The following is a 26866-nucleotide window of genomic DNA, read 5'->3' as shown; positions in this document are numbered from 1 at the left end:
CAAACTTCACTGCATGAAACTGATCTGAGATCCAAAACGTAATCAAACCAAATTGCCAAAATTGTCTAATACCTACTTCAAAGCCAAACCTCACTGGCACCATTACAGTCATTGGCAACAGTTTCACGGCCTGTACCTGGATTTTTCTCACTGCAGACTTTTGGAACTGACAGTTTGGGTGTTTGAGTGGTCAGCTATGACAGTTATTTTATCTTGTTTGCAGCAACGCTAATTACCTGCTGTCGTTCCTGGTGTGAGCTTCAGTGTTGGTATAGAGCAGCAGATCTGATTTGGGTGGCTGTGTTTTTATTGTATAATAAATGAAATCGCTAGTTAACAAAGTTGCTCCAAACCTGTTGTGTTTCTTTCATTAAAACTTAAAACTAATGGAAACGTTTAGACTAATGAATAATATACCTGCACATGCTGATGTAGTCTGAGTCGTTTACGCTGGATGGATGCAGAAACTAATAATGATGGAGAATCTCTTCTTCACAGCTAAATATGACTTTTTGATTGTGTCTGTGAGGCGGTAAAATGTTTGTCAAAATCAGACTCTTTTTTTTATTAAATTGGCTCCTACTATGACATGATGAGATGAGAAAGTTTTTGAAAGGCTCTGTGCATGCAAGTCCTACTGTTTAGGAATATATAATTCTCTATTGATATGCTAAAAAGACATTTGGGATGAGGTTTTAAAGGCAGATATCCACCTGGGAGTTGTGGGATAGCGGAGGGTAGCTGCATAATCAGCTCCACCATCAGCTAACTGATGTTCTGCATAATAGAGACGGGATTTCTGGGTCAGTGTGTGTGTGTGTGGTGGTGGGGGGTTTGTCGTTTTATCTGCATGGATGTCTGCATGTGTCCCATCTGCATGTGTGTGTGTTAGTGTGGGAGTGTGTGCATTTGTGTGTGGGTGTGTGTGTGTGTGTGTGTGTGTGTGTGTGTCAGGGGCGATGACCTCTCTCCCTATAGGGGAGCAGGGTCTCTGTCTCATTAGGGAAGAGAGACTGAGAGTGAGACAGAGAGACAGACAGGACAGGAAGGGAGAGAAAGAACATGCATGCACGCACGCGCGCACACACACAGAAAAGCTGAAGAAAGGAAGAAGAAAAAAAGAGAGGAGTGGGTGAGGATGAGGAAGGGTGACACACAATGTATTAGGGGTCAAGGGTCACTCATCCATTACCACAATGAGCAGGAAGGGCCATGGCAGCGGATGTCTTGGAAGTTTTCTGATACACACGCAAGCAAATCCATACTCACTCACACGCACACGCAAACGCACACACACACACACACACACACAAACACACACACACACTCACTCCCCTCCATAGGGCACATGTCAAAATCCAGATTTGACTGTGGCTTAATTGAATCAAGAGACAGCGTGTGGGTGTTTGAGGTTTCAGAAAAAGGGGAAGGAGGGGAGGTTAGAGAGTGTGGGGGTGGACTGCATAAATGTGTATCTGTGTGTATAAGAAAACAAATCTGATTGTCAGCTTGCATATGTGTGTGTGTGTGTGTGTATTTAAGTGCATCCAGACCTCTGTCTCTGTTCTGGCGTGTGTGAGGGTGTAGGAGGCATGTGTGGGCGTGCATACACGTGTGTATAGGATTACTCCAGCCTCTGGAGTCTTGAGTCATTCTGCGCCGGGTGACATAAGGAAAGTTCAAAGTAACTCATGGAATAAGGTAAAACCCCTGAATTCATGGCAGACCAATAAAAACCAATAAGAAAGAGAAAAAGAGTGACAGGGAAGACTAGAAGAACAATTACAGTGTAAGACCAAGACTGCTTTTTTTCACATATTCCCGCTTACACAGGATATTGGATTGAGGGCGAGCGAGACATGTTGAGTGACGGAGAGACGCTGCAGCGTGATAATCCTGAAGGGGGGAAAAAACAGCGTCGAAACTACAAAGAAACCACAACAGAAGCCTCCGAACCTCAGCGAAGCCCACCAACTCCTGATCACAGAGCGCTGCGGTTCATCTGGCAGGAGGCTCTTCTACTTATTACAGTCATAATCTAAACTCCTGGTGGATTCGCGTTACATCAGTTAGATGTTATAGGCCCGCACATGCCAGAACGATCAGGTTGCTTCGCCTGTTCTGGGGGGGGAACAGATCTGACTTTGTGCTGAAACTCTTTTCTTTCAAGCATCCTAAAGGCTTGTTGAGCTAATGTATGTACTGCCGGTTCATTGTTGTGCGTATAATAATGCAGGTGTACTATTACCTTTGCTTTAGATTCAGAGGCACAATTGCTTTCAAAGCCCTTGGTATGTCCCCCCTCCCTCCTAACTGAGATTAGATTGCAGAGCGAGAGACATTTACGGCGCCTATTTGAATGATTATATGCAGATATCATGTCATTATATCATAGCGGGTCTTATTTATGGGTGATTGTTGCCAGCAAGGAAGTGAGAGATGGGCGGCTTACTTACGGAGCGGGAGAGAAATGATGCAGAGAGGAGAAAATGCAGAGAAAAGAGCTGAGGGGGGGGGAGAAGCAGAGAGCCGGGGCTGAGAAACAGACGGACAGACGAACAGACAGCATGGGCAGAGACGGAGGGAGAGCTGGAGACAGAAAAAGAGAGAGAGAGAAAGAGAGAGAATGAAAGAAACCACAACAGAAGCCCCGGACCCAACCGAGTCCCCCCTTCGCCTGTGATGGAGGGGGTGTGGTGTCGGGGGGGAGGGAGGGATCTGGCACAACTTCCTACAGTGCAGCCCCCCTCTCTAAACATCTCATATATACACCCTGTCAGAGACGAAGCCATTGTTAACCACATCACAGCTCGCGCCTGTTTGTGTGTGTATGAGTGTGTGTGTGTGTGTGAGGTTAGCTCAGCTGCTCCCAGGCTCACAGAAAGCATACCCTGCCTGAGCATGTCAGAGCTGTATTTTGATCTCATCTGTCTTTTTATTGCCTAATCCCTGCTCGTCTCCCTCATCCCCTCCCTTTCTTCTTCCCACCCCGTCCGTCTCCTCATCCCTCCCTTCACCCCCCCACCTACACTCACCCCACGTTTCTATTTAAGGTTGGAATATTACCTCAGTTACCATCCTATCCGTCCATGCCAATAAACGGTTGTTCCCTTTCCGGCCCTCCCACATCTCTGCGTCTCTAGGTTTGATATCTGTCCCCACACATGAAACCGTTCAAACTGCATCTATTTAAAACAAGCACAGTTTCAGAAAGGCGCCCACCCAACATATGGGTCATTTGTGCACTATCCCAATGGGTTGTGTGTGTGTGTGTGAAAGGACGGTTTTGCTCATGAATGTTTCATTCAGGTCTACATTACAGCGCACACGCACACACTGAATATGTGATTGCAAAACGCCGCCTGTTAACGCTCCCTCCTTTATTTGGTGTCTCCCTGTCAGTCCCTCATACGTTCTCTGTCTCTTCAAATATGCCTGGTGTCCTCCGCCTGTCTCAAGTCATGAAAGTAGGACCCAACTGAGACACATCAATATGTCAGCCTCATCTCCATCTCAGCCTCGTCTCTCAAGGTTTCAGTTTTTCACAATTTCAATGCTTGTTTTTTTCCCCGTTCCTTTTGCCTTGGCAAAGCAGAACCAGAGGAGAAATAGTAATAAAGCATGAAGAGAGAACATAAAACATAAACTAAATTTAACATTGTCTTATGTAACCCTGTAAATGGAATGCATTTATGGAACCCATTAGACGGTGCTGCTGCTACATGATGGCCTTGTATAGTGTAGGTAGGCTGAGGTCATCATGTTCAGAGACTTAAGTGCGGCGCTTGCATGGACGAGGTCGCCCTGAATTGGACTCAAAAATAGAAAGAATAAGTTTCCTGTTCAAGCTTTAAGGTCCAATTAATTTGTCAAAAACACAAAGTAAAACTAAGGTTGAGCCATGTTTATCCTACATATGCTTACATGGATGTTATTCTTTTCCTCCATGTGGACGGCTTGTAGCCCCCTGATGTCAATTTAACCATTATGTAGACATTTTAAAGAGATATTCATCAACTCTATGTGTGAAATAGGCTACAAGAAAAGTCTCTGGGCTCTGCAGACCATATTCACAACGCACAGCACATCGCAGCACAAATTTCATTTAATTTGAGCTCGCAATCTGCTTGTAATTAGCGTCTGATTTAGTAACCCAGCAGCTAATTACACAATCAGAGGCTTGGACTGCTTTCTAGACAAATTCCGTGTGAGAAGCAAGGTTGAAAACTATCAGGATCTTTGAATCTTGGGATCTTGAAATAGGATGATGTACATACAAGTCATACAAGAGGAGAAAAGTCTAAGGACATAAAAGATTGAGGAAATAATGTTATAATGTACAAAATAAAACATGTCTCTGAATAGGAGCTACCACTGGTTTATGTCTCATGGCTCCAGTGTGACGTCCAAAGTGCTTTAGCAGCTAAAGTGCAATGACCACACACACACACACACACACAGCTACAGCGCCACATCCTCATCGATTAGATACAACTGATCTCATTGACGTTTTCATACCATACAGAACGAATTAGGTGCTTCTCTCCTCCACGGCTTCAACAGACTGGTGTGGATCTCGCACAAATGTAGCAGAATGTGCAACAACACACACCTGAAGGCACGCAATGCATTAGAATGCAAATAAGGTTAAGTATATGTAGGCGTCCGGGAGTGTTTGGCAGCGGAATCTCTCAGGTTGCGTTCACCTCATTGTTGCGAGGAGACGAGGGAATGAAGCGCTGTCGTAACTTCCAATCTATCTTCTAAACCAATAGGCTGCACCATTCACATCTCTATTTAACATCTAATGAGTAAAAGACTGAACATTTATCCTATTATAGGTGTTTTTTTACCTGATTTAGCTTAATCTCTTCACATTTAGAGATTTGTTGGGTTGTTGTTACACTAAACAGACCTAAAAAAGGCTAAAGGCTAAAGAGTTTACAAACTTGGCCACGTAGAAGTTTTATGAAACATTTGTGAAGGAAGCTGGATGTGTTTTAGTGACTAACAGCAGATAATCCTCTAAAGGCAACATGTTTTCTTTACCCTTCGTAATTATTAGCAGACGTGAAACCCATCGCTGTTTGCAGTTACTGCGGAGATACTTTCAATGGAAGAGCGCTCTAATTATGATTGCACTGAATGAGCACTTCATCAGTTGTGGTCTAACAACAGCTCCAAAAGCTGCGAGTCTAAGTAAAGACAGCGCTGCATATGAGTCAGGTCCTCTTCCCCGCCGAGTCCCTCGCCGGCCATAAACGTGAAAATAGTTAATGTGTTTCCAGGCTGCTCCAAACGCCTATTTCTGCATCAGTTGTGGTCCAGCCTCAGCTCTGACTCCTTCAATTGTAGACGCCACTTCTGTGCATGAGTCAAGTTCTCTTTTTATAACCACGGTGCTGAACAGACATTGGCCCGTAAACGTCTGTGCGTGTCTCCACCCTTTGGCAGATATCTCACAGCGGAGGCCATTAAACTGTCTTCAACCTGGGACGGAGTACAGTTTGACTCAGTGCGAGACGTGGGGGTCTCTAAAGACATAATAAGACCCATACGCCGCAATCAAACAGAACACTCTTGTGCCATCTCACTCCCACGCCTCACTCTATGTCTCTTAATTGCTCAGTATAACTGTGAGTGATCACTTTCTAGGTGCCACCAATAATTGATTAAGAGCGCGCATGAGTCAGGCCTTCTCATCCGTCTCGTCTATCTAGCTCCTGCTCAGTTGGACATTTAGCAGCGTGTGAGGCAGACAGACAGACGATGAATGATACATGATGACTCCAGGTCCGTCTTGGCCTAACACTTTGCATAATACAGGCCAGATTCCCGTCTGTGCAGAAACACGGCGCACTATCATATCGCCGTCCCTCAGCGGAACCTTCAAACACGGATCACTTCAGGTATCCCAGCATGCACGCAGAGAGGAAGCTGACTGGCGAGTCTTTGGCGGATGGTGTATTTTGTTTGGTTGTTGTTTTTCAGTTTATGTCTTTCAAAATCATAGGAGTGACAATTTGGAATGACAGATTTGAAGGCTGGTTTCGATATTCGTTGTTGGTTTTCTTTGATTTGCAAGTCGACGCAACTTCACGTGACGAAGCCTTGTACTCCACAAATACTATCCATAATGTGCCGGGCTGAGAAAAAAAATGTTTCTGACCCCTCTACGTTAATATTTCACCAGCTGAATATTATATCTGTATCTTTTCTGCGTGGCACCATTTCATTATTTTCAATATGAATTATGAATGAGCATTTCCTTTCAGCTTATTACTTGTGAAGGCTTTAGAAGGATACTTTTGACCTTTGAAAATACAGGAACGGCTCGTCTGTTCCTGTGTATACATATGTACGGCGTGTTTGTGTTGTGGGTGGGGTGTGTGTGTGGGAGGGGGAAGGGGGAGGGGGGGTTGTCATGGCCATACCAAGAGTGTACATGCATGTTCCAGTGCCTGTCTTTCTGGGTTTCCATGACTGCTGCATATGGACATGTACTGTAGATCTGTGCTCCAATGTAACCATGTACAGTTGTGTGTGTGTGAGTGCGTGTGTGTGCGTGTGTGCTGTATGTAGGTCACCAATATATTCCTGATGAGGTCTAGTCCTCTGGAGAACTCTGCAGATATGAGGGCCTAAATTAGACACTATTATCAGTCTACGTGTGTGTGTCTGTGTGTGAGTGTGTGGAACAGAGAGAGAGAGAACCAGACACCATTATTATCAGACAAGAGCCTCAGAGCCACGCATGTGCAATTTCCGTGCACTTGCATGCTTTTACATGTAAAGGGCAGTATCATGAGTGTGTTTGTCTGTGCATGTCTGTGTGCGTAGGCGTTGAATTTCATGCGGTTTCAAACATAATGTATTTGTGTGCGTGTGTGTGTGTGTGTGTGTGTGTGTGTGTGTGTGTGTGTGTGTGTGTGTGTGTGTGTGCAAATGAGACACCAGTATCATCTGACAGGCTGGTTGCTTGTTACTGCTGACCTGGGACTCTAAACCTCAACCCTCAATTTTAACAACTGCTGGATGCCTCTCGGAAACGCTGTCCATATTTCTGCTTGGGCTGTTACAGAGCCAAACTGTTAATGAGCCTCAAGCACCACTCAGACAAAACCCACGTGGCCCCTCTGCACAGCAGCGGTCAAGTGTCAAAGTGTCGCCCCAGTCCAGGAAACACACACAAATGCGGTTCTACAGTGACAACGAAATACTGTATACAGTATATAGGATATATGTTCTATACCTCACCTTATGTTGTTTACTTTCCTCACTTGCTGCTCAAACTGTAGCCGTCAAATTGAGCGTAACGAAGCGACTATCGGACAAAGTTCACTGACACTGACGAAGCAAGTCGAGCAATCTATGAGGCAAAGATCTAATGTGAGAGTTATCACAATAATGTCACTTTTTCTCAACTTTTACTGTACCCTTAGTGTCCGGATATCAATCAACGCAGTTTTCGGTGAAGCGATTTAAAAAGGAGATATATACGTACATGCATATACAGTGATTTGTTCAAATGTCATGTGAACACCGTGATGAAATCTAAATCTACTGCAGATAACGGACCTAGATTATGCAATTGTAAATCGATTAACTCAGCCAACGTTCAATGTGAAGCAAACAACATGTACGTTTAATGACATCTCCTAGGTGACACATGGGCCGTGAGCGCAGCTGCTGATTTAGTCGAGTTTGTTGAGACATTACACATAATCCCCTCTGGTTTTCAGAGTCGCACACTTCAAGCAGGCCCGCTGTCCCGTAAATCACACGACAACACCGCGCACAGCCAATCTGTCAAACCGAGCGCCCAATTTTGGGCCCAAAAGTTGCGCTCAGCCTGCAAAGGATGATGGGGAGCGCGGATGTCTACCTTTGAAACGCTTCATGCTTTGACCAAATCATATGCTGTCACTCCTAAGCTTTAGAAGGCCTGCACTTTTCATCAAAGCCCTTGATGGCTACCTTTCACACCACTGTCGAATACACCCTCAAAAGCTTCCCTCCCTCCTTTTCCTCCCTTACCCTCCCAAATCTCTTTCTTCTTCCCTCCAATGTCGAATGCCCCTCTGCCTCCTCCTCCCCCCCGCCCTCTTACCCCCTCCCTCAATCCTTCCATTCCCCTTGTCCTTAATCCCTCCCTCCCTCCCTCCCATCCCTCCTCAATCAAACCCTCAAATCCCTCCAGGTTTTTTTTGTGTGTGCGTGAGTGTGTGTGTGTGTGTGTGACTTCAGTCCTGTCAAGGTAGATGAAACAAGAGGAATTCAAATTCATCACAGTCACAACCTGCCATGATAATAATCCAGTACTTTTCTTCCCATGTGGCGTTAGGCCGGTGTTACCGGCCTTTTTTCGGGGGTTTATTTGCATATTTGTTTTCCCTTTGTTTCTTTTGATGAATTATTTACTGCGGACTGAAATGACAGCAGAGATCACTGATGATTGCTGTCGCGGGTGGATGGGTGCCTTCTTCCTCTTTGTAATTATGCCTTTTTCCACGATTTTCAATCAAGGTTTTTCCGCCAGTTTCCCCAGTGACAATACACAACCACACACACACACACAGGCAGACACGCACGCACACATTTTAGCATTGCAAGTGGAACCTTTCTACCATCTAGCGGGAACGCGGTTGCCTTTGTTGTCGTAATGATTACATTGTATGAAAAAAAAAAACAGAAAAAGGCAAAGCAGAGAGTGGAGATCAAATGGAAAAATACTCAAACGTGCTGGCAGGACCATCTCACACATCTCTTACAAGCTCCAGGACAAGCTTGTGTACACGCGAACACGCAGTGCTTCATCGTTCATCGTTATCCAGCAAGTCAACACACTTGATATGAACAAGATAAAAAAAAAATCATTCAAAAGATCAGTTTGTGATCTTTTATGAAGAACTCAAAGTTGGGAGTAGGGAAAGAGTTTCCCAGGAGCTTATCGTTTGGTACTGTGGTTGTAACACAACGTCTGAGGAGTTGTAATCACACCGACTTGTGCGTCCACATAAGTGCTTGCTTGTAAGGCTCAGAAATCGAGATCTGCAACACACATACACACACACACATGCTACACACTACCACCATGTCCCTATATTTCCCTATCCAGGAATAACAATACATTATTCATATTCAAGTCTCGTCTGCAGACAAAAGTCAGCGTTTGCATTTATTATTTATTGAAAACAGCTCACATGATGAATCCTTTAACAAACAGAGTTTCCAGTAAGCACTCTTACCTTTCGCTTCTTCTCTCGCCGTTTGTGTTTTGGCAAAGATTTAACTGTGCTCATTAGCAGAGACGGGGGTGTGAGGGGAAGAGAGGAATCGGGGGCGTGCGAGGCAGACACAGAGCGGGAAAAGGAGTGAGAGAGGAAACCAGGCCAAAGGATGAAGAAATTGTGTTTTTTTTGTAAAGGTATAAATTAATGAGAGGCCTGAGCTAATTAATTTCAATGAAAATTTTTCACGAGTAAGCTATAACTTTAAAGATGTCATGGCATTGATTTATACTCAAAGTTTTTAGTGTACACATGCACGCACAACATTCACAGTCACGGCTACACTTGTTGTGTGGACAGTTTGCCTTGAGGATGGGAGGCAATTTATCCCAGAGTGAAAGGAGCATTTGCCATCCCATGCTAATGTGGTCATCATTTATTCCAGAGTACTTGCATTTTTCCCCTTCTACTCCACCTCTTCATCATCCATCACTCATCTAAAGCATGAGGTATTATCTTTGCAGAAGAGTTTATACTCTAGTCTGCCTTATGATGGGTGGACACACACACACACACACACACACACACACACACACACTGCACGCGGCTATTTTTGTGAAATCAAAATCAAATCTGGTCTACCAGAGGCTGAATAATTGATGTGTTATGTTAAAAAAGGAATGAAATAATCATAGGCTGTTGGATATTGGAGGAGCATCAAACCCAGAGTTGGAGCTTGGCAGGGTCGGGGCCTTATGTATTTGGGATGGCTGCCCTGTGAAATAATGATGAATAGCAAAGAGTCGGGGGATTAGGAGATTTTAGTCCGGCACCGTACCTGACACTTTGTGCGTGCCTACCCATGTTACATCTATCCTGTATTACTGCAACAAGATTTAACAAATAATTCGGCTTGGTGGGCCGTGGCTGCATTCCAGCAGGCCTGCGGAGAAAAGACCTTGGTACCACCGCCTGAGCATCGCAGCCACGGATCAGCCAACGGGCAGGAGGGAGTTTCATGAGCACAAAATGTAACATTTTCAAATGAGAAGCTCCAAGTTTTCCTATCACTACTTCATTGTATTAAGTTAGTATTGTTAAAGGAATGTGAAAGCTACTGTATAAAAGCTTTTGTGAAATTTAAGAGGCGATGTGAAGAGTCAAGGGAAAGTAGTTTTTGTCGTTGGCGGTGCGGAAAATGGTTTTAAAGGGCTTTTTAGAACTTTAAGTAGTAATTTTGCAGCATTGAGTACTGACATGAGATGCTGTAAAGGTCAGTGTCCCTGTGTTAAATTATAAAACCCATTTCAAATACAGGACCGCACTTCGATTACCCCGCCTTGTAAACACACCCATGCTGACGCTGTCATCCAGTGATGCATATTCGTTTGCCTCTGCAGACTAGTAGGCCTTATTTCAATGCCTCTAAAAGTCACCCATGGATATATACATATGTACTGTACACCTCTTTATACACACACACATATACACAGACAAACCACCATGCATCACAGCGTCAAATGAAGATAAAGTGTTTTTATGTTTGGGACCACCTCGTAAGATCGCTCCCATTTAGGATGCAACCACAGTGCGTGATGAATACATTCATTCCAAGCTCCAATGAGAGTGTGCAGCCGTGCATCTCTGACCAGTATCTTTTCATGATTGTATCAAGGCTGTGCGATATAGATTTTCCCATACAGCAGCAGAGGGATATAAATGTTTATTATTATTACCGCCTCAGTTTTTCATTCGCCATCTGCGTTTTCTGCCCGCTATTTCAATTTGCGTTTAAAGAATGATCTCAGGGAATGAGATGCGCTGAGGTCAAGAGGTGCGTTTGCTCTCTTTCACTGCAGGGGCTGAAATTAACACTTTATAGTTACAAATACAAAATACAAATAAAAGACACAGGGCGTGCTATGGGAGTTGCCGGAGGGAGGGTGAGGAGGGACGGTGACGACTGGAACGTGACCTGTAAACTGAATTCATTCATCACATCTCATCTTTTATAGTTAAAAGAGAGGAATATACAAAAGACGGACATAGTTACATCCTCCAAAGACTTCTTTAACAGTTTGATTGCTTAATGAAAGCATCAGTTGCCGTTTTGTTGGGCTGTGCGATTGCCAACTTCCTCAGTTGCATCATACATTTACATTGACAATCTATGTTCTTGTTTATTCCCATATCTCTTTAAACAGTGATTCTCTTTGAATGGATCTCAGCGGCAACATTTACACTGAAGACCTTCTTTTAACATAAAAGGGTAACATTAATATAAACATAAACATAAAAGGGTTTCTTTTCTGAAAGTGAAGTAAACAAAATGTAGAAATAATTATGCAAGAATTGGCTTGTCCAGAGTGTCTTTGCAGGCAGAGGAGAAGATTTACAGCATATTTATATCCAGCCTGGACACATGCTCATACATATACGCCACATTTTATGACAATTGTATGTATGTATGTATGTATGATCCCATGTGTTTTATTATTGTACACATATTCACCTGGCATATTTGAGACGTGTGAGCGCGTGTGAGGCTGGACTTGATCATTTATGCCAGCCAGTGCAAATGCAAAGCAAATGAGACCACTTGATCCTTAAAGTGCGTTTCTCCAATATGCATTCTGGTGTATTAAATTCAAACTACTGTGTAATCACGTTCATTAAACTACGTCCATTCCAAATCTCCCCTCCATCCCAACCACAGTATCACTGGGGCTGATTTGATTAATTCCCCCTTTCCTCTGTTACAGGCCCCCTTCTCTGCCGTCCACATTGTGAGAGGGACCACCTCCTAGGGATTTTCCCCTTCACCAGGTAATCACAAAGGGAGGAAAGAAGCACATTATCCACATGTACACACATTACCCCCGACGAACACACACCCATACTTTTTGTACTATTACACTGACCACCAGCACAGTAGGGACACACACACACACAGTGCATACGGCACATTATCTTTATGAGGTGTTATACACCAGTGACCACCAACACAGGGTCTCAGTGTTTCTTAATCCAGACTCAGGCTGAATAGACTGTTCCAGGCAATGGAGGGATTACACTGTCGGATTAATGGGACTTTTAATTTCAGTCATTGTAAATGCCCTGGACAATAAGAATCTGTGCAGGAAAATACCACACTTTCCTTTTAATACTGTTAAATGTGTTACAATGCCACAAGTCAGCATTTGTGCATTTGTGTGTGTGTGTGTGTGTGTGTGTTGCAGTATTCAGCCTACTGTTTCTTAAATGGACCTTCTCCCTCAAAGGCTCTGTCACTCTTTACTTAACTGTGAAGCCTTACGACCGGCAGCGCAACTATTATAGCCACAATGTCAGTAAATAGTACTTTCACTACTACCACGACTGTTACTACGACGACTACAGCATTGTTACCTCTCACGCAGACAGGCCACAATACTCACAATACACAGCAACAAAAATTCCATCCATCCATCCATCATGCGTGTACACACAAACAGAAAAACCAACACAAGACTCACATTCTCTGGTGTCTGCGATCTAAACAGGGCAGAGAGAGAGAGAGAGAGAGAGAGAGAGAGAGAGAGAGAGAGAGAGAGAGAGAGAGAGAGAGAGAGAGAGAGAGAGAGAGAGAGAGAGAGGAGAGAGAAAGCGAGAGAGAGAGATCCAGGGGGAGAGAGGGAGAGAGGGGCAGACAAAGGGAGGGAGGCCCACAGACAGACGGGATGTACTGGCACACATATATTTTGCAGCGGAGTGAGGAAAGCTTGATGAATGGGTGGATAGAGGGAGAGAATGGAAGGGACAGCTGTTTACCATTCCTAAAGGCAACAATAAAACCATGGTTTTGAACACAAACAAAGATGAAAAGAGGGACACATGCAGAATAACATTCTTCCATGTCTCTATTCTTTTTATTTTATTTCTGTCACTCTCCCTCTTTGCTTCATCTCTATGGAGCGTTCGTGCTTTGTGTTTTTATGTTCTTTTCTTTCTTTGACCCACAGCTGATTGCATCTGCCTTCGCATGTGAGCGAGATGTTTAGAGGCGGAGTAAAGCGGGAAAAATGTCAATTTAATTGAGTGACTACATATTGTGCAAAGTCAGTAAGGGATGATAGATTACGAGTCAGACAATTTTATGTTTTGAAACCAATTTCTCCCGATCCCTTGCATCTAAATTAAGTTTAGAACAGTGTTAAGAAATACAATTAACCATTGTGATCACTGCATTTTGTCCAAATACTGTTTATTGCAATTTGAATTCCTCTTCAGTCTGTTCAATTACCACGCCTGTTTCATTCTGCCTTTGTCTCGACTTTAACATCATTTTGTTATGTAGAGAATCACTGCTGAATTCCACACACTGGCTCATGTTCGCCCGTAGGAGTCACAATGTAAGCCTTGGCAATGGGAACGTTCAGGGACGTTTCTTTGCCTTAAATGACTTTTGTAAAGCATGTGGGAATAAAACAACAGTGCACTGTTGTGTTATTATTATTATATTTTTTCCACATTGCCTCGTTGTCCAAGAGAATTGGCTTTCCAGGGGAGTTTAACTGTGAACAGGACAGCTGCTGGGTTACTGCTGCCAGAGGCACATCTTTACTGTAAATAACAACTCCCACCAGTGTTAGTGTTGTCTAACGTTAACAAATACTGGGAATGAAAGACAAAGTCAATTATTGCAAGTATAGACTTTAGTTAATAACTTTTTTCCCCCTGACACCCAACTGACTTCATCTTTGTTTCATGGTTACTATTTATGAGAATCAGGCTTGTTTTTGTGAGTTGATGGCTACCAGCCTCAGGAAAACCAATTACCGTCGGCCCTTTGAAAGATCTGAGTACACTAGCAGATGTAATTACTATATGAGATAATTCTCGATTTCTGAGGCTATGGCAGATAGACAGTGATAGTGAAATTCTCCCCCCACTTTACATAGAATACACAGCATGAAGGACGACTAAGCACAAGGTTGACACTTAACATTGCGGATTCCCAGATGGATATTACATAGAAATGTATGAGGGACTGAAATTATAAAGCAGCAAAATCACAGTTGAATCACTTCCTTTCATTTTAATCAGTAAGATGTGTGTTACTGTAGCACTCATGTCAGAGCATACAGAGTACATACTTTATATAGCTGAACCGTATACACTCAGTGTGCTTTGTACAAGGACAACATTCATTTAATCATGTCACTTTGTTTCCTCAACTCCAGCAAAGTAAAAGAAAAAGCTCAAACATATGAAGATATTCAACTCCCCCCCCCCCCCCCCCCTGAAATAACAAAAAACACGAGCAGGACGTCTTTCTAGAAAGTAAGATGGAATCACTTAACAGGAAAGAAGAAAAAAATGTTTAATATGAGCCCGTAAAATGAACCATTTCCTTTTTCCGTGCTCAGATGTACATTTGAATACAGCTGCTAAAATTCAAATGTTTTAAGCACTAAATTGGGATGCGCTTCAAAATCCGCAAATTAGGAGGTTTGGGGGGTAGAGGGGGGGTGGGAGGGGGGCGGGTCTTGTTGATATGGAGATGCTTTTGGCACAGAAAATGGCACGCCTCGTATAATATGCTAAAAAACACACACACACACACACACACACACACACACACACACACACATTTGAAAGAGAAGTCTGATGTTGTAAGCAGGAAATTGGGAGTAAATTGGCACATCCTCCTGGCTTTACATTAATTGTGCTGGTGGTATTGTCAGGGCATCGCTGGGTGACAGACAGATGGGCGAAGGGCTGACATATGTTTTTGGAGGAGTTTAAAATTCAAATGCTCCTCATGTGTGAATACCAGACACCTGGGGTAATCAACTGGGCGTGTGTGTGTGTGTGTGTGTGTGTGTGTTTGTGTGTGTGTGTGTGTGTGTGTGTGTGTGTGTTTGTGCGTGCGTGTGGTGTGAGTGGCATGCAGCACTGTATTTACCCATAAGCCTCTCTGTCTCTGCCTGTCTTGCTGTCAGGGTCTCTCTCTCTCTCTCTCTCTCTCTCTCTCTCTCTCTCGCTTGCTTTCTGGTGTGGTGTTTGCTGACTGATCATCCAGCCAGAATAAACATGGCTACATTTCTACAAAAAAAAGAGCAGTTGAAAAATATTGAAGCAAGGTATTAATTTCTGTTTGAGCCCCTGCAACGGCTGATCTCAGGGCTATTAAAAATTCATTCATTGTTAATACCCTCCCACTCCCTTCCCCTCTCTCTCTCTCTCTCTCTCTCTCTCTCTCCTGTGCACTCATTTTCTCAATGGCATCTTTGTCTCTTTGTGTTGCATCAATTCAGTTCACTTTATTGGCATGGGGCGTGATTCGCCATCTCTATCTCTCTTTGTTCAGTTCGTCTCTCTCTTTTCTTTGTGCGTCTCCATCCCTCTTTCGCTCCCCTCTCTTCAAAAACCTGGCATGGAATCAAGTCAGGAGAGTGCCCGCTGTGTTTCTGACACACTCTTCCTTTCCTAAATCAAAACCAACTGAGGCGAAATCAGGTTATTACCTTAGCTCGTTTTTTCCCCCTCTCCCTCTCTTTCTCTCTCACCCGTTCCTCTTTTTGCTCAAGGTCTATGAAATTCTACGCTTTGAAAAGGAACACAGACCGCTCGGTCAGTCGGGCGGACGGATGTGAGCGGGATTTTAAAGGGGAATGCTGCATAAATAAATCAAAAAATAAATTCTGAAGTGTGACAGGGATTTCTGAGAAGGTTTGTGAGTGTGGAAATTCAAGCTTCATGCTGCTCACACACACACACACACAGTCCCATCCTGTGGGGTGGTGTTGACTGACTGGTCTGGTTTGTTGTGGTCAGATGTTTGGTTTTATTCGCAGCCTTTCATCTGAGGAGAGAAACAAGCATCAGCCACAAAGTTTTTCAGCGATCAGAGATGCACAGAGCTGCAAATGAAGCTACCTTTCTAACACAGGGGTCAGAGAGGGAGGGAACGGAGGGAGATGTGGACGAGCGAGGGAGGAGGGACGCAAAGGGGAGAAATGTTCGATAAGCAAACCCAAACAACTTCAAATAACTTCTCCGCAGACAGAGAGGGAGGGGGGGAGAGACGGATGATGAAAGAGATTGTGGCCTAACCTGCAGCAAAGGTGAGAAAGCTGGATGGAGGGACGGACAGAGAGATGGAGTGATGGGATTTTTAGAAGGCGATCTTTAAAAACTCTGCTCAGAACGGACAGATGGACGGAAAAACAGATGAAAGAAGCGATAATAAATAGTGCAGACTCGAGAGTTGAAGGAGAGTTTTCCAAAAAAGCAAGGACGGTCGGTAAACAGCACGGCAGAGTCGAGCAGACATCAACAGCCTCGAGTATGGATGGATGATAAAGAAGGAGGAATGGCTGTATCAGTGATGGATGATCGGTGATGAAGACGGATGAATGAATGACTGGAGGATAAGAGAGGAAGCGGGCGGTTGTAAACAAGCCCAAATAAGCCCATAAGAGGGGCAAAGCCATAGAAGGATGGATGGATGGATGCTCGGCAGTAAGGAGGAAGATAAAAAACGGGAGAAAATGGCTCTGGTAACCTTGGCGAAGGATAGAAAGGAAAGGGGACAGATAAAAGTGGAGAGGGAGCGAAAAGAGAGGGAAGAAAAATAAGAAGACAGGAGAAAAAGAGAGAGATGAGTGGATGAAGATGCAGTGAAATTGACCTTCAACTTGCTGTACTTGCGTTAGATTCAACCGTAGGGGGCGCTGTGCCACACCTTCCATGTCTTCCAGTGACACACAAACACCCACACTTATCTCCCACACGCAGCGAGCTGGTGTCTCCACTGATGCTGAGCTGCAGACTCAGAGATCTGGGATCAGCCGACGTGATTACAGGGCTCGGAGCTTCAACAGGCACCAGTCGTCTCTTTGCCCAGATTAAAAAACACAAAGGGGGACAAACCATAAAGGGACGTCTTCATCCTCTGATTAAACTAAAGGGCAAGAGTGTCCACCGAGCAATTTAGAGGCAATGGTCGCCCAGTGTGTTTGGCTTTCTTGCTTAAATTCAGATTTGGACTTGGAAGGCAGAAGGCACAACGGGATCACAAACTGTTTAGGAAGTTCAAAGATCCAGAATCCCTCATGTTGGTGGTTGAGAAGTCAATGTTAGGCTCTAAGACCTTTAACTGCTGTGTGTGTCTGTGTGTGTGTGAATGTGTGTGTGTGGATGCCCAGATTCCACTTCGGTTGTTGACTCTCTCCTCCTGCTAGTATCACAGTAATACTCATATCTTAAAGTAACTCCTAAGTCAACTTTGTAAGAGTATTTGTGTTACATACGTGATTTAAGACTTTGAAACACGTCTTCAGTCAGCAGGCTGTGAATGAAGTGAATTCACGACTCTCTCACACGGCTTCCCTTCCCCGGTGGTTGGGACTAAACAAGGCTTTGCTGTATCCGTCCCAGAGGCCCCAGTCCTCTCTCACCTGTGCAAATTACTGTGCGTAAACAAGAGTGGAGCGCGCCGGCTTCATGTGGTTTGCCACTTCCCGCGCTGGGAAGGCCTCCGCTCGGGAGAAATAGGCCATTTCCTGTACGCCGAGGGAAAGATACGCTCAACTGTACTGCTGTAATGCTTTCCAGCTGCGGGGTGGAATTCATCATGTTGGAGAATGTACAGTACTCAACAGGAGACATGTTCAGATACAAATACATGTTTGAACTTTTTAGATTCTTTTCTGCGCAGTTTTGTTGTGGGAGAGCACAAGTGTTATCGGAAATCGTAGGCTGTTTAAGCAGTAATACCGGGTTCATATTCTTTCTTTCTTTCTAGGCAGTGATGTCTTACCTTATAAATTGTGAATATAATTTATTCAGACATAGAGTTTGTAGTATATGCAATAATTTTGAATACTTCCAGAAAGGGCAGGATGGAACAGGGGATGTGGTATTTACATGTATGACATTTATGCTGAAAATTCAATTTGGTAATCCTGTCTGAATATGACATTTCACAGTCAAAGTCGTATTCCACTTGTGTATTTGTGTACCTGCTCCAAAGCCTCGTTCAGGTCTCGCAAACATAATTAATCTTAATTACAAAATGAGCATTTATGTAATTAAAGTCATAATCAGTGCTGTAGATAATATAACAACATCTATCAATACTTATGATTTGGTCTATGGTTCTCAAACTGTGGTGCACATACCACTGATGGTACTTGAAGCGCCCTCTGGTGGTTGACCAGATGACTGCAGAGATTTAAAACAACTCTAATCTATAATTTTTGGAGCAATTTCTTGGCAAATAATAGCACTTTTCATTAAGTGTTTTAAGTTGAAATATTCTCTTAATTAAGAATTTATATTTTTGGAGCACAACTCATCCTTTAATTTAACCCCTTCATGCAGTTTTTCCACTTTGTTGTACCTCAGAAACCAAGCAGGCTTAAAATCTATTTGAGGTGTTAATAATACATGGACATGGACAGGATTTAAGTTAATAGTGTAGTAAGTAAATCATTGATAGTTGTAGAATGATCAAATATTTACTTGACACTTTAATATTAACTGTAGTATCAACATGTAAAGTGTATTTGAGTTAGTAAGATTGCAAATTTATAATGAGTTTCAGCTGTGAGTATATTCGACGATCAGGAGTGAGTTCCTGCTTTGGATGGATCATTTGCGCCTCCTATAAAAGATTTACTGGTTACAAATACTGATCAGACAAGGTCACCTCAAAACACAGGGGGGGGGAGAGGGGGAGACGGGGAGGGGGAGAGAGAGAGAGAGAGAGAGAGAGAGAGAGAGAGGACATCCTGATGAAACACCAAAACACATAGTCAATATAAGTTTCCATAACTCATAAACACACAGACAGACAGACAGGCAGGCAGGCAGGCAGGCAGGCAGGCAGGCAGGCAGGCAGGCAGGCAGGCAGGCAGGCAGGCAGGCAGGCAGGCAGGCAGGCAGACAGACAGACAGACAGACAAACAGACAGATAGACAGACACACACACACACAACCTTCCTTCATCTATTTAGCCCTGTTGTTTGTGCCTTTTGCCTTCGCCCTGCTTTCTTTCCCTTGCAGCATTCATTTCAGCTGATTGTTCACCCACAGATGCGACGTGTTCAGTAATACTGCAGGAGTTGTGTCATCTTCAGAACAATTACAGCAATTAGTTCACATTTAAATGGTTTCTGAGAGGAGCACCTTTCCCTAATAACAGTCCAATGGAGTGACAACCAACCAATTAATCTCTCTCTAATTGCTCAGTAGGCTCAGTGAATCAGTCATTATTTCCCGCTGTTTGCTCTTACTGTCCTTAACTGTTTCTCAGTTATCAACCAGTCTCTCTCTCTCTCTGTCTCTCTCTCTCTCTCTCTCTCTCACCTCCTCCCCTGCGTCCTGCACACATTCCACACTCAGTAGCCTGACTCACCACCTGTCAGTCAAAACCCAAACTCACCCCTCTAGCCCTCCAGAGACTGAGATGCATTCCAGCGAGTTGACATCACTGCCCCGCTACGAGTCAGCAGATTTGACTTCTAACATAGCGCTGAGAAAAAATGCGGAAAAAAAAAAAGAGAGAGGAGGGTGAGAAAGAAGACGATAAGAGAGACAGAGAGAGGGAGCTGAGAAAAGAAGGGGACAGAGAGTTTACTCACTCTCCCTCGCTCCGATTGTTTCTAAGTTAGAGGATGACTTAGTTCAGTAGAAACACTCCACCACCTCCAGACGTTTGGTTGGAGGTGGTTGATGTGTAAAATGATGACAGATGGCCACACCGCTCTTCCATTCATCTTTGAAACTCATTGCTCCACAAGCTTAGATGTTATGACATGAGTGTTACGTGAGACTCAGTACAGCATGTGCCAGGTACAGTATCTCAGTATCTCTTAGCCGTCTGCTTCTGGCAATGAACTACACCCACCCCCCCCTTTCCCCAACACATTTACTGAGCAAAACACACACCAGTGCTGTGACAATACTGCCGTTTTTCTTGAAATACATTCTTAAACGATCGCAGTGGCACCAATGAGAAAGAAATACAGGATTATCCGGATTTTCGTTGGTCCGCCCAAATATCATTCTCTTAATATTCCCATAACTCCTAAATGCAGCAACATCTCCTTTCTTTGGCCGTTTCTAATGAAGCCATAGAATCATGTTTGTCCTTAAACTTGTCAACAAGTGGTCATTACACCCAGGAAACTCATATTCTTCTATAACTTCCAGTGTATCTGATACCGCTCATGTACTATTTAATGCATTTATTTCCCTCCTTTTTTTCCTAATTTATTAATCTGACAGAATTTCCTGGGCCCACACTCTTCTCAGTATGCTATTTTTGATAAGTGGTAGATAACACTTCATTTTAATTCCACTCCTTATTAGCATGACTGGCAAAGTGATCTTTCCTATTCCTCGCCTACAACACACATAATTCATTAATTAATTTAGCACTGCAGACACAATGGTGAATAGTGAAGAGGGTTAAGATTTTGACTTTTTCCCCCCCTAAATTACCTGATTTATTCTTCCATAGATGAGATTATGTTTTCTGAATCAAATGGAAATGAGCTGTAACTGAACATTTATGTATCACCATTTCACATGAGTAATACTGTATTTCAGATTGAGGTGAACTTTGTCTTGCACCTGTGCTTCCCTACCGCACTGTAACAAGTCTATGCATGTGGTGTATAGCACCATGTGTTTCAGGCCTTTGGAAAAAATACGCTATTGCTCACCTAACATGAAAAGAATCGCTCAAAACCTCAATGTGCACATGGTAGAAAAGTCTCTGAAGATTACAGATATAACCCTGGAAACTGCACGCAAGACAACAGAATGAGAACTCCCACAGTTGGCAAGGGCCATCAAAGAACATGGGAGTATGTGTGTGTGTGTGTGTGTGTGTGTGTGTGTGTGTGTGTGTGTGTGTGTGTGTGTGTGTGTGTGTGTGTGTGTGTGTGTGTGTGTGTGTGTGTGTGTGTGTGTGTGTGTGTGTGCGCGCGTGTGTTTCTCCTCAGGATTTAATTTGGATCTCAATAAAATAGTTGTTATTTGAAGGTTGGACTTCAGTTGATATCTTTCATATCAGTTGTATTGATGATAATTTCAGAGATCATATCTGTCAAATGATTCAGATGTTGATGTTTGATCCTCAGTTCATGAAATCTTTTATGTGAAATTCCAAGCACCCACCGATGTCTCAGTGTAATGTAACCATATTCAATCAACACTGCTGCCTTTACATTCACTTCTATAGGTGTGTGTGTGTGTGTGTGTGTGTGTGTCTGAGGTTTTGTGTATTCTATTCTGTTGTGATGCTCGTCAAATTTTGAACAAAGAACAAACATAAAGAACTGGAATATGAATGCCATCTGATACTGTGGAATGCATCTTAGCATGTAATTATTTTTCAGAACATATTTTCAAGAGGTTTTCTTTTGTGACATTAAAGCATTGCTGGTTGCATTCAGTACATATAGTATGTAATGTATGTTGAACACACTTTATCTCCAGTCACTACAGGTATTACCTGATGTGATTAAGGAGGGACTTGCCCACCTTGCTGCCTCTCCCACTGACTGCATTCTGTTATACAAAAAACTGTTAGTTCATTGTAGTTTTCAATGTGAAATAAGATACATTGAATAAAAAATCAAAAACATTTTCACATGAATTTTATTAAACTTTCTGGCAAAATACTAATTCTGAGTTGGGTAAAAAATTATTAAGGCGTCAACAATAGCAAACGAGTTCACAAAAAGGAAATGGTTTTTTGTACTTCTTACAAATTCAAAATAATACAACAATGAGAACCCAATTGCTAAAAATATAAAAGGGAAATAAAGGTCTATATAAAACTTTTTTCCTCTGGGTATTTCTCATAGCAATACACACAAAGTCTATTGTTGACAAAACCTCAACATGTGAAGATGAGGAGGGATTGATTTGCAACAGTTACAGTGTATGTACCAGCATGGAAAGAGATCAGACGCTGTACAAGCAGAACATTTGAAGGTTCTCCTCCAGTGTTTTCTTTTTAAATTGTCCCTTGGCTGACACAGAGTAAAGTTTTAATTGCCAACATATAAAGTAACAGTCAGTTGTGAGTCTGGTTTGCTGGTCAACATTAGACTGTATGGTAACAGAGAGAGAGAGGACGAGATTTTTGGGTTAAAATCTGCACAGTCATGTTCAGGTTCTATGGCACCGTGATAACATCCCACTACGGGAAATATTGTTTGAAAATATTGTTCTGCCTCTGTGGTGTTTAATTGTCTTTCAACTCGATCTGCTTATTCCCCTTTTCATTACTGGCAATCTGCTTCCCACCACTAATTAGGAACGGGATTTAACTGCCGCTGACTGTACTGCAGGATCAGAACACACCCAGCCATTATAAAGAACCCAGGGGCCCATAATGTGGTGTGAGCTAGGCCACTAAAACCATGGGCGGAGAGGCAGCAGAGGAGGGGAGCGCTGCTGACTGCTTCTCCCGGGTTGCCGGTTGAATGCCGTGTCCTAGCCTTTCTCACCTCTGACCTTGGATGAAACTTCCTCTCCCCTCATCTTCATTATGCTCTTTACCTTCATGCCTCTCTTTTCTCTCCCGTCTACCCTGGTCTCACCTCTCGTCTTTCGTTTCCTCTCTGTCTCTGTCCCTGATTTCCTCCTACACGTCCTCGCCACAATAAGACCTAATATGAACTTTTGACAGGAGCCCAGATCTTTGTTTTATTGCCAGAGTAACTGTGAATGCCCTCATAAATCTCATGCTGTAATGCCTTTGAAACGCCTTCTAGGCCTTGCAAACACACACACACACACACCGTTTTTCTCACTTTTTTTCCACTTTCTCTCACTCTCCTTCATGAACAACGAAGCACATGCTCGAACACACACACACACACACACACACACACACACACAGATGTGATGTGTGAGAAAGAGGGCTTCGAGGTTGTTTGTGCTCACATGAGGCACAGCAGCTCCAATGTTTGTTTGCTATTTCCACTGGCTCTGGTCCATTCTGCCAAACCCATGGGAATTTGTGGATCAGCATCTTCTCAAAAACCCTCCTGGGTGTCAAAGTTAAAAGCAGAGCACGAAAACAGTCCATGGAGTGCAGCGAGGTCGTTATTTTTATGTGGTTCTGTATACCATAGTTTATAGAGGGGTGTCAAGGGAGATGGGGCAGAAAGGCAAGTGATGACATAATTGAAGAGCCAGCCTGGGACTAAACAACCAGCACGTATTTATAATTACAGTAACATTGCATTAGATTTGTTCTGTGTAGTGGTTTTTTAGAATCATTATGATGATTTCTGGATCGTATTGTCATAAATTCTGCTATTGCTGATGAAGGACTTTGGGAGTTCTCACTCTAAATGTTTCTGCCCTATTTTAAGATGCTGCAAGGATCAGATGACTCAGGGAAAAAAAACCTTACAGGGTTTACAGCTCATGAATTTGAATCCTGCTCATAACTTGTTTCACATGTCCTTCTCACACTCTGTCTCATTATTATTCTTAGTGATTATAATCAGTGTTTCAATTGGAGATTTAATAATACAGAGGGCCAGTCAGCAGGGTCAGGAGGCTGTGGAGGTTGAACTTCGGTGACATAAGGCTCTGTTTCAGACTTTACTTATACTGCTCAAGTTAAGCCTGAAATGAGGCTTTACTGTATATATAAAGAAATACAATTATATATATTATGAAAGAAGATACAATATATTTGTATTGTATATTGTACAAAAGAAGAAAATGAGATGAGTATAATGAGGTTGGAGAAGCTAAAAAGGGTTGGGCAGCAAACAAGAAGCTAGAAAGCCATGATGGTGGACAAAACCAAGATGGCAATATGATGCGAGTGAAAATTAGATGAAAAAGGATGAATCAGAGAAAATCAGCAAGTCAGCTGGAAAAGCTGAGGGTTGGGCAGCAAACATGAAGAGAATATAAGAAGTTAAGGGTTTGGCAGCGTCTGGTGGTCCATGGTGATGGAACATCCTGGAAAACGGAAGATGAACTAGAGAATATCAACCAGTGCATATAAGAAGGAGGGGAACCAGGAAAAAGCTGGAAAAGCAGACGAGGTGGGGTTGGGCAACAAATGCCGGAAAAGCTGAAGGTTGGGCAGCAGTAGATGCGGATACACACATGGAATCCAGGGAAAAAAGAACGACTTATGGTCCAAAAGATATAAGCCAAAATATACAAGTGATCGGAGCAACGCTACCATCTGCCTGGCGGATACCAAAATGTAATGGTCTCCTCCCAGAACCACGTCCAGCCTGACCTCCAAGGTTCATTGAAACACATTGATAACTTAGATATCGTGGTAAAAGACACAAGACATACGCAATCAAAAAAAACACAACCTCCTTGACGATGTTAATTACAGATTATAGACAAATAATAAGTAAAGACAGTAATTGGTTCCAGCGTGTTCATGTAGCATGCTGTCATTGAGCGTCAGAGGCTGTTCCATCTGTTGCTCCTTTACAATTCGTCCCACTTACTAATATTTCCATTATTGCCTTTAGCAATGTTTGTGAAAGCCATTTGCTGTACCGACGGTAGAAAAGGAGGCATTTGGGTTTGCTGTATTCCTGTCCTTGTATTTGTATTTCTGCTGAGTCATCGATAAGAGATGGGGAAGCTGGTGCTCTCTACAGCTTCTTATCAGACAGTAACTCTGTATACTCGGGGGCTCATTATTTTGTATGTTGCAAAATAATCAGAAAGGCAAATCTGATGGGAAATGGATTATAAAAATAGTACAAATGCTTGTTTTACCTTCTTTGAGGAGCAATATCAGCTTTTTATCTTCATTTACTGTAAGAGAGTGTCTTCTCAGAACAAGAAACACAACTTTGAGGTGCTTTTAGCCATCACATCTGTGTGGAAAAGCTTTAAAAAAAAGTACACAATGTAAGTGAATCATTCTTTTTCTCAGTTTGCTACAACAGTGATCAGTGATAACAGGTTCAGTTTTTAAGATCAGTGTCATACAAACCCTTAGACCTGAGCATCTACTTTAAAGAGATACTTACACTCTGAATCACATTACATTTAAGAGGCTGAGATACAAATGACCCAAAGGCTTTTAGGGTCGTTTGTATCTCAGCTTCTCCCACCTGCTTATCTGATTATATTAAGGCTTTTAACATAATCAGATAACCTGTTTGGAGAAGCTTTTAAAGATATAATATCCTGTGCGGAGCGTTTAGTCATCTTTAATAACCTGGAAGCAGAAACCCGATGATGTGCATGTAATATGGAGAATAATACACATTCATAACGCACAGTCATTGTCTCACAGGTGTGGCAGACTGAGAGTGAGAGGGAAAGATCACCTGGTTTAAACAGGACTGTCGGCTAACTCAGTGTCTATTGTCTCCCTCCCTTCTCCTTCTCCCCTTCATTCCCTGTGTCTCCGCTCCTACAGCTGATTACATCAATAATTTACAGCATGTAAATCCTCAACAGCTGCTAGCTGTTTTGCCCTCCTTGTTCTCTCTCTCTGGTTAACAGGGGAGGATTTTTCTCACCCTAGTCACCTCTCTCTCTCTTTCTCTCTCTTGCTCCCTCTCTCCATTTTCTGTAATTACAGAGCTCTCAGTTACAGTCCTGTGTCTTCCCATGGGGTTGCATGTCCTTATGTAAGGACCGGCTAAATGGAATTTTGTGCAATGATGGGAATTTCAGCTGACGATTCCAGTGGTTGTTTGTCTGTTTGTTAGTGTGGGTGTGTCTGTGTGACCATGTGTGTAGATCCCTGCTCCACACACAGTAACTGTATGTTCTCTGACCCCTACAATCAGGACACTTCTATGAACTCTACTCACTGTACTTCCAGTTGTTCATCAGTTGTACAAGCAGGAAGCCTTCAGCTGCGGCTCAGATGCATGTAAATCACCTCACACTGTGCTGTCTCTTTCTTCCTCCGTTCCTTCAATCAAATCCCTGGATTGAACTGCAAGCATACTTTTTCATGTACATGTAATGTAATTTCGTGTTGAAAAGAAAGAAAAAAACAATGATTACACATAGAAAAATCTATCAAAAAAGAGTCAGCATGAGCCTAATTCAAGGGTAAAAGGGGAACAACGAAACAGAAGCATTACCTTTGGCTCTGTTCAATAATTTCTTTTCCCCTATTCAGTTGCTATTGTTTGAAGCCAGGGCTGATGTCGCCAATATTACTGCTAATCTAACTTCAAAGGTTTGCAGCCATGTTAAAGCACTTTTTAATTGTGATAAGGAATATGCTTTCATGCTTAAACCCTTCTGCCCTGCCCGTCTGGACAGAACCCATAAATATTGAGGCCTTTTTTCATTGCCAATTAAAATTAGAATTGGCCACATTTTTCACTGTCAGCCGTTTCCTTTGCGCACAAAGACATGTGTGGGCCACACGCACATATGCACACAGACACATCCAGAGCCACACACGCAGCCATATGCATGCATCCACATGCATGTGCAGCATACACGTGTGCCAGAGATAAAAAACACAGAACACAGTGTATAATGTGACATCTTTTGGACATTTGATCTTCTGTAAGACTAAAAGTGCTGGAGGGCTTTGCTCGGCTGGTGGGCTGATGATTTACAGGCGTCCCTGGTTTGTCTTACGACACGCGTGAAAT

General features: G+C 43.0%; 1 long non-coding RNA gene across 5 annotated transcripts in view; it reads left to right on the top strand.

Annotated features, from left to right (window-relative positions):
* LOC143002456 (uncharacterized) overlaps positions 1 to 26866 on the top strand; it is a 95149-nt gene that overhangs the window by 59784 nt on the left and 8499 nt on the right. For 4 of the 5 annotated variants that reach the window (XR_012963799.1, XR_012963796.1, XR_012963795.1 and 1 more), the window contains one exon: positions 11993 to 12056. The exons of the other annotated variant lie outside the window; for it this stretch is intronic. This is a non-coding gene — a long non-coding RNA (uncharacterized LOC143002456). The remainder of the gene's footprint in view (positions 1 to 11992; positions 12057 to 26866) is intronic. 5 annotated transcript variants of the gene reach the window in all.

Source organism: Genypterus blacodes, unplaced genomic scaffold (genome assembly GCF_046128005.1).
Source record: "Genypterus blacodes isolate CSIRO-AG114 ecotype Tasmania unplaced genomic scaffold, CSIRO-AGI_Gbla_v1 ptg000057l_1, whole genome shotgun sequence".
Classification (NCBI taxonomy): domain Eukaryota; kingdom Metazoa; phylum Chordata; class Actinopteri; order Ophidiiformes; family Ophidiidae; genus Genypterus; species Genypterus blacodes.
Note: the sequence above shows the minus strand (reverse complement) of the source record. Positions and strands in the feature narration are given on the sequence as shown.